We start from the raw sequence: 8,817 nt of genomic DNA, 5'->3' as shown, positions 1-8,817 counted from the left end.
TTGACTTTTAATGTTTTGACTTTAGTCTTAATTGATTGACTTTTAATATCTTGACTTTAGTCTTACTTAATTGACTTTAATTTTGACTTCAGTCTCACTTGATTGACTTTAATACCTTGACTTTAGTCTTGCTTGATTTACTTTTAATTTTGGAGAACCCCCTTCCATTATTTCTTTAATTCTTTGGACTCCCAAATGGAGGGGTCCTTAAAGAAATATCCCACGAACCCTCAACAATTTTGCTTGAGAGTCCGATTAATCGATTTTTTAGGTTCAAAATTTTAAATTAATTTCATTAATGTTTAAATTTAATAATTTATTGTTTTTTTATTAATTTCGGAATTTTTTATCATGAAAATTGTGAAATTACCGTTTTGCCCCCGAAGAGGACTTTTCACATTTTAAGTCGGTTTTTAATGTTCTAGGATGTTTTAGAATCGATTTTTCGTAAGGAATTCAATGGAAATATTATTTTGTGTCATTTATGAAGTTTTTTGTATGAAATGATTGTGAACTTTATGAGGGGCATTTTCGTAATTTTGTCAAATTCTGTTAAAATTGGTGAAATGATTTATTTGGTTCCAATTTGTCATTTTATGTGTTCGAATGGGTTTTCCTAAGCGTAACGTAGGCTCTAAGGTTGTTTTGAGGTTAGGGGTATTTTGGTAATTTGGTAATTTTTAGTGATTTTTATCGTGAAGCTTCTTTTTGGTCTGCAAGATGATGATTTCTATGTTTCTGGGGTCGTACTTTCCTAGCGTAGCGTGGTTTCTAAGGTTTTGTCAATTTGAGATACCTCATCTGGATTTCTGAAACAAATCTGGTAACAAAATAAAGCAACGGAATACACATCCATCATTGGGAATCCTTGCGATCGGGTTGACGAGTTGATTAATCAGGCGGATGCAAAAATGGGGTGTCTACAGCAACTTTGTTGTATTTTTCTCAAAGTCTTAGCTTATTCTTTTAAGCACTTAGTGAAAATATTTAATCAGTCTTTATTGGAAGCTATGATCTGGAGTCCCCATTTATGTTTCTCTTAGGCAAAAATTAGAGCAAAGTTATCTTTTGTTTATAGTCACTTCTAATAAGGTATCAAGAGTCTAGATTGTATTAAAAGAGCTTGTTACCTTCTTTCTACCTAAAGTTTAAGGAAAAACTAGGTTTGATGAACTTTGACTTCCTTGTTCAATTGGTTGGTTGATTAGAAGAAAAACAGAACTGGATTGTATACACCTTGTACAGCAACCATTGAATTAGACTGGGTACCGTGAAAAGGGCTGCCTACTTTTCTTAGAAAAATAGTGAAGAAGTAATATAAAATAAAATAAAAAGTCAAAGATCCAAAAGTTTATGTAAAGTTTTAGTAGGGTGAAAGCCATCAAGTGTAAAAATGTGAGTATACTGGAATATCACAGATAAAGCCCCTTAAAGGTATTAAAGTGAATATCCACACTTCTCACTACCCCAGACAGGATGCTAAGTTTAGAATTAAACCCTAAGTTACTCCAGTTATTCTTGAGTAGTTAGAAGGTTGAAACTCATTTTGGGAAATCAAATCTCTTAAATTTCTAAGTTAGAATCACTATCGCTTAAAGGTCAATTTAAGTCTAAATTTTGTCGTAGAGAAATAAGGGTTGGGACTCTATACCAAGCAGTACTTCTAATTGATTGACAAAACCAAAAAAAAAAGACTTGTGCTTTTCAATATAAGTTTTGATTTTGACTATTTTACTTCAAAGTTATTTTCAAATTTTGTGGGTATATTTTCTGCAAACCCTCACGAGTCAAACTCGTCCACTAGGGGTAACCTAGCGGTTCAAGGGCTTGCTGCATTCGCTAAATGCAGTCGAGGTGCCTGCGAAAGTGGCAGTTTTATTTTCTAGGGACTAGAAAAAGGTAAGTTTGGGGGTGTGATGAGTGTCTCCAAACACTCAATTATACGCACATTTTCTGGATATTTATCTTGATTTTTGTACCTATTTCTCTATATTAAGATAATAATCATGATAAGCCTCAAACCACCACGTTGCATGTTAATTAGGCTTAATATATATAAATAAATTCATTTACTAGATAAATCTAATTACGTGTGTTTCTTGTGCAGAAAATCAACAATTTGGAATCAAAATCTCAAGGCAAAAGCATTTGGGCCCACTTTGGAATGCCCTAACACTTTGGAATGCCCTAATCCTTAACTCATATTCTCCTCTTTTGTCTTTTTGTGCAAAGAAAAGTGGAGGCTACTTTTAGACTCTTCTACACACATTTTTCTCTATAAATAGAGCCTTCATTTCTAGAGAAAGGATCCCATCTTGGTTCTCTTATCCAAGACTCTTTTAATCTAAGGCTCTTTGCCTATTCTCTTATTTTTTGTATTTTCATTTTCTAGTTATTTTCTTTTGGTTAACTAGTCTTGTAAGAAGTAGAAGAAGAAGAAGTTGTAATTTTCTCCATGAAATGAAGAAAAGTTCTTTCATCTCTTGTCTTCCCTCTCTTGCAATGACATTAGGCTAAGTTCCCCTCCATTGGAGAGTGGAAAAGCCTAGAGCAAGTTCTTGTGTTATTTCTAATTTTATGCCTTTCTTTTATTTAAAATGCTTATGAATTCTCTTTAAGTTTCTTGTACATTTTATTCTTAATATAGATACTTTATGCTTAGATTAGATCAAGATAAAGTATGCTTAAATTAGATAATTTGTAGTAAGAAGTTCTCAAGAAATTCTACTTTGTTTTTGTTCCTTTATTTCATTTTAATTGCAAAACTTTCTGATCTAAGGAGCTAACACCAAGCCCTTATGATTGAGTTATAAAAAGGCTAGAGACTAGAAATTGCTCATTAACATGTTTTAGGTAGATCCACCTCCAATGGTGTTTTAATTCATAAGTTTACTTGCTTTTAATTTCATTTACTTTAGTTTATTTTCTAGCAAATTTACATCTTCTTATAAGTTCAAAAATACAAAGAAAAATAGTTTTAATTCCTTTTAGTTAATTTGAATTTTATCTTCTTAGCTTAGCTCTATTCCTCCTTTCTCTTGGGTTCGATCCCCTACTTGCCCCACAAGTAAGGTAAAACTAAGATTATTATTAACTCCGGTGAGAAGAACAACGATAGTCTCACCACTTAGTAGTTAAATTTTAAAAATATTAGAATTAAAGAGCACACTCAAGAAATACAAATTGGTACTACATTATCATTAAGGGAATATGAGAGAATAATAAACTTACTTAAGAAATTCAACAATGTTCTCGCATGATCTTATGAAGATATGTTGAGTATGAGCACTACATTGCCTTTCATCAGAACAGATTATATCAAAATACATCAAGACATAGAGTCGAGGGTAAACTTCAAAGTCAAAGATAATCAAGAATAATATAATTGAAATCATCGACAAAAGTACTAAGACCCACAAGAAGGATCCACCATCTTTTCACTTAAGATAGGAGAGCTCGAATTTGCAAAAGAATAAAAGATTTTCTCAAAGTTCTGGAAAAGTTGAACAGTCAAATACAAAGAATTCTATTATATATAATTTCATAGAAGACGATTGAAGGCTACTCATTATCAAAAGAAAATCCTACTTGATAGAGTAGTCAAGACATCGAGTTCTCAGAACCTTGACCAAATCAAGTAGCATTTCACCAAAGGAGGCAATCTTTGGTCGAACAATTTTCCTATATTACCAAGAAAAAGAGAACCTTCTTTAGTCCCCCATAGCCTTTAAAAAATCAATAGCCTCTTCTTTCTAAACTACACCAACCAACCTCGAGAGGGAAGACTTTTCATGAATTACGTTTTGACCTAATCTCAAAAGAGAATAAAATTTTGGGCACATAGGCAACTTGAGAAGTTATTTCAGGCCCGATCATGCAAAAAAAGTGTATTCTCTTAAGGAAAGTTCATCCAAAAAGAAAATCCTTAATTGAAGGTTAAAAAAAAGTAATGCCAAACTAGGGGTATTAGAAAAAAAAAAGAGTCAAAAGAATTGACAAAAGAAAAGAATGTCAAACTAGGGACATTAAAGAAAAAATAGAATCAAAAGAATTGACAGAAAAATGTGAATATCAGACTAGGAACATTTTAGGAAGTTGAGCCTTATACCTTTTCTTTCTAAACCATGTCTTAAGCCTACCTATTAAGTTCTAACAAATGCTAATTGACTCGGTTAAGGTGTAAAAAACTAAGAAGTTGTCGAGTTGAATATTCGAGATTATCAAGAAAAAAGAAAAACCCACTAAGTTGAAAACCTAAAAATACGACTTAGGCAAAAGTTAGGGCATAACCATAAATTAAAAAGGAAAAACCTACTCGGTTAAAACCTTAAAAAGGAGACCTAGGTAAAAATCAAGGCATACTCAGAAAAAGAAAAGTAAAACTCACTAAGTTGAAAACCTAAAAAGGTGACTTAGACAAAATTTAGGGCACCAAAAATAAAAAAGGAAAGATCTCACTGAAAAGAAAATTTCAGAAGGAAATTTATGGAGAAAATAAGGAATGTAAAAAATTATTTTAAGTCACAACATTCGTTTTTCAGCCAAGAGTTCACATCCTATGAAAATAATGTTAAAATTGATGAAACTCAAAAGTCATCTGAAGTATTTCAGATTTTTAAGAGTATGTTTACTTGTCCAAGTATTCGTTAAAGGAAAATACAGAACCATCGACCACTTTGAAGAAAAAGATATTATATTTCAATAATTATCAAGATTTTAAGTTTAGCTCAAGTATTTCTCAAAAGAAATTTAGAAGAAAATGAACAAATTCTTTATTGCACATATGATAATCGTAAGAGTCTTGAAAATTAAATAGAATGTCGATTCTTTTATTTAGCGTTTATCAGAGTCCATAGTTTCTCATCCACACTTTTCAAGAGCAATCTATTCCATCAATTTCATAGTTAAGTTCCAGTTAGAAGCCAACTTTGAAACTTAAAAGCGCCCTCGATCCGTGGGGTGCGCGGATCTACTTTTGACCCTTGAGGTTTGGGAGTCGCCACCTAGTTATTACGTTCTAGGAACTGAATACTGACTCTAAACGGATAAAAAATTAATCTACTACAGAAAAATTGAATCCAGGAATCACATCACGAGGTTGAAAGGTGTTAGGCACCAACCCCGCCTTACTAATACCGGTCTCTACTTATCCCAAATAAGACTACATTGCTAATGACAAAACCTAGATAAAAAAATAACAGAAATTTTACCTTCGATACGCAAAGGTCTTATTCCCTCAGATCTGATGAAAATGCTCCTTGTACCATACTCATTTCTTCGTTCTATCTCCGAATCTGATTTCTGATCTCCGAGACAAGGTATCGCTTTCTTGGATCTGGATTCTTCGAATTTGTTATGGATTTTGAGGTGTTTTTGAAGGCCTTCTGGGTGTTTTTCAAGCTAAAATTGAAGCATGGGTGTTAGGTAAGGAGTTGGGGCTTCAAAATTAGGGTTTTGGGAAGGTTGTGGAGGCTTCTTGACCTACTTTTTCTAGGGTTTTTTCTTTGATACAAAAATAGGGTGTGGAAGCTCCTATTTATAAAGTTTTTTTAGAAGAATTAGGGTTTGATTAGGGTTTCTTTTAGGGTTTTTATTAGGGTTTTGACTTTAGTCTTATGAGATTGACTTGGTCTTTAGGATTTTGACCTTAGTCTTATGAGATTGACTTGATTAATTTAGATTAGGATTTTGATTTAGGATTTTGACTTTAGTCTTATGAGATTGACTTGATTAGTTTAGATTAGGGTTTTGACTTTAGTCTTATGAGATGACTTTAATACTTTGACTTTAGTCTTTCTTGGTTGACTTTTAATATATTGACTTTAGCCTTACTTGATTGACTTTAGTCTTATTTGATTGACTTTAATTTTTGGAGAACCCCCTTTTATTATATCTTTAATTCTTTAGGCCCCTAGATGGAGGGGTCCTTGAATAAATATCCTAACAACCATCAACAATTTTGCTTGAAAGCCTGATTGATGATTGTTTGGTTCAAAATTTTAAATTAATTTTATTAATATTTCACTTCACATTATTTAATGTTTTATTTATTAATTTCGAAATTTTTAATTATTAAAATTGTGAAATTATCATTTTGCCCTCGGAGAGGATTTTTTACATTTTAAGTCATTTTTTAATATTCCAGGATATTTTGGAATCCGTTTTTCATAAGGAATTCAATGGGAATGTTGATTTTTGTCATTGATGAAGTTTTTTATATGAAATGGTCGTGAACTTTATGAGGGGCATTTTCGTAATTTTGTCAAATTTTGTGAAAATTGGCGAAATGATTTATTTGATTTTGATTTGTTGTTTTAGGTGTTTTAATGAGTTTTCCTAATCGTAACGTTGGCTCTAGGGTTTTTTCGATGTTAGGGGTATTTTGATAATTGGTCATTTTTAGTGATTTTTATCGTGAAGCTTCTTTTTGGTCTGCAAGATGATAATTTCTATGTTTCTGGGGTTGTATTTTCCTAGCGTAGCGTGGTTTATAAGGTTTTGTTAGTTCGAGATACCTCATCCAAATTTCTGAAACATATCTGGTAAGAAAATAAAGCATTGGAATAAACATCCATCATTGGGAACCGTTGCGATCGGGTTGACGAGTTGATTAATCTGGCAAGTGCAAAAATGGGGTGTCTACAAATGCCTCTCTTTAACAGAGGGTTGAAGCAAACTAAATAGCGAATCTATTTTGGTAGATAGTGCGATATCCGAATGCCAAAGCTAGTGATAGTTCATTTTGTAGCCTGATTTAGCAATTCGTCAGGACGTTCGGATCCTTGAGGGTAAAACTCTCTTTGAACTAAAAAGTTGTCAGGTCTTTGAGCGAGAGCTCTCACTGATAATGTCAGATCCTTGAATTTTAGAAAATTCTCCTTGACTAATGAAACAAATGTGCAAGTGTGTGCACTGTGTGAAACTGAGTAAAACAAAACTCGAGAAAATTGGAATGAGATTTGAGACAAATCTGAGCAAAAGTTGGGAGAAAGTTGAATGTCCTACTCTACCTACTCTAGGTGAAAGAGTAATGAACTTATATTTTTTTGAGAGTCTTACTCTACCTACTCGGAGTGAAAGAGTAATGTATTAATTTGTTTTTGGGAAGTTCTACTCTAGCTACCCGGAGTGAAAGAGTAATGAACTATTTTTTTTTTGAAAGTTCTACTTTACCTACTCGGAGTGAAAGAGTAATGAATTAAACTTTTTGAGAGTCCTACTCTACCTGCACAGGGTGAAAGAGTAATGAACTAATTTGTTTTGGGAAGTTATACTCTACCTACTCAGAGTGAAAGAGTAATGAACTAATTTTTTGGGAAGTTCTACTCTACCTACTTGGGGTGAAAGAGTAATGAACTAATTTTTTGGGAGTTCTACTCTACCTACTCGGGGTAAAAGAGTAATGAACTATTTTTTTTTTGGGAAGTTCTACTCTACCTACTCGGAGTGAAAGAGTAATGAACTAATCTTTTTGAGAGTCCTACTCTACCTGCCCAGGGTGAAAAAGTAATGAACTAATTTTTTTTTTTGGAAGTTCTACTCTACCTACTCGGAGTGAAAGAGTAATGAACTAATTTTTTGGGAGTTGTACTCTACCTACTTAGAATGAAAGAGTAATGAACTAATTTTTTGAGAAGTTCTACTCTACCTACTCGGAGTGAAAGAGTAATGAACTAATTTTTTGGGAATTCTACTCTACCTACTCGGAGTGAAAGAGTAATGAACTAATTTTCTGGGAGTCCTACTCTACCTGCCCAGGGTGAAAGAGTAATGAACTAATTTTTTTTTTGGGAAGTTCTACTCTACCTACTCGGAGTGAAAGAGTAATGAACTAATTTTTTGGGAGTTCTACTCTACCCACTTTGAGTGAAAGAGTAATGAACTAATTTTTTGGGAAGTTCTACTCTACCTACTCGGAGTGAAAGAGTAATGAACTAATTTTTTGGAAATTCTACTCTACCTACTCGGAGTGAAAGAGTAATGAACTAATTTTCTGGGAGTCCTACTCTACCTACTCGGGGTGAAAGAGTAATTAACTAATTTTTTTAGGGAAACAACGGGGGATTAACACCGCATTTGATTCTTTTTTTTGAAAAAAAACAAAGAGTTGGATTTTATGAAGGTCCGGTCAACATTTTAACTTACTTTTGAATCTCAGGGGTTTTCAACAAATTGCTATCAAGAGGGTAATCTTTTAATTCAGAGTTAACCTTATCCTTTGGGGTTGGAATTGACCAGGTCTCAGAACCAAAATGCCCCTAGTTTGACAAGGAATATTGCACTGGGAATAATTGAACATAATTTGAAAACGAATGCCCCTAGTATAAGGAGGGAAACTGTACTCTTTAGAAAAGGAAGTGCCCTTGTTATGAAAATTTGAAATCCTTGATTACCGCAAGCACAATAAAGGTTTAACTTTTAATTTTGACTTTTTATATTGAAGATTTTGAGTCAGGCTAAAAGAAATTGGAACAAAATATTTCTTTCTAAAATTCATCATAGAATTTGTTCTTTCTCCCCGTCGGTTCGCTTAGGGACGTAAAACTCTTCAGATCAATCATAGACAAGATACTTGTATCCACTGAGTCTATATTTGATTCAAACTGGGTATTAAAACTTAATCATTCGAATTTCTGATGTTTCGGCTCAGACCGCCTTTTTAGCTTCTCAACTCAACGGATATTTTCTTTTATTGGTTGCTCTGAGTTTTGCCTAGATTACCTTTTCAGGTTTTCAATCTAGCAAGCATGCTCTAGCTTTTGCCTAGATCGTCTTTTTAGATTTTCGATCTAGCGAGCTTACAATTTTTTCTCTTTT

This window comes from Akebia trifoliata, chromosome 12 (assembly GCF_017979445.1).
Source record: "Akebia trifoliata isolate Shusen 1 chromosome 12, ASM1797944v1, whole genome shotgun sequence".
Lineage (NCBI taxonomy): Eukaryota > Viridiplantae > Streptophyta > Magnoliopsida > Ranunculales > Lardizabalaceae > Akebia > Akebia trifoliata.
This window is presented reverse-complemented; position numbering follows the sequence as displayed.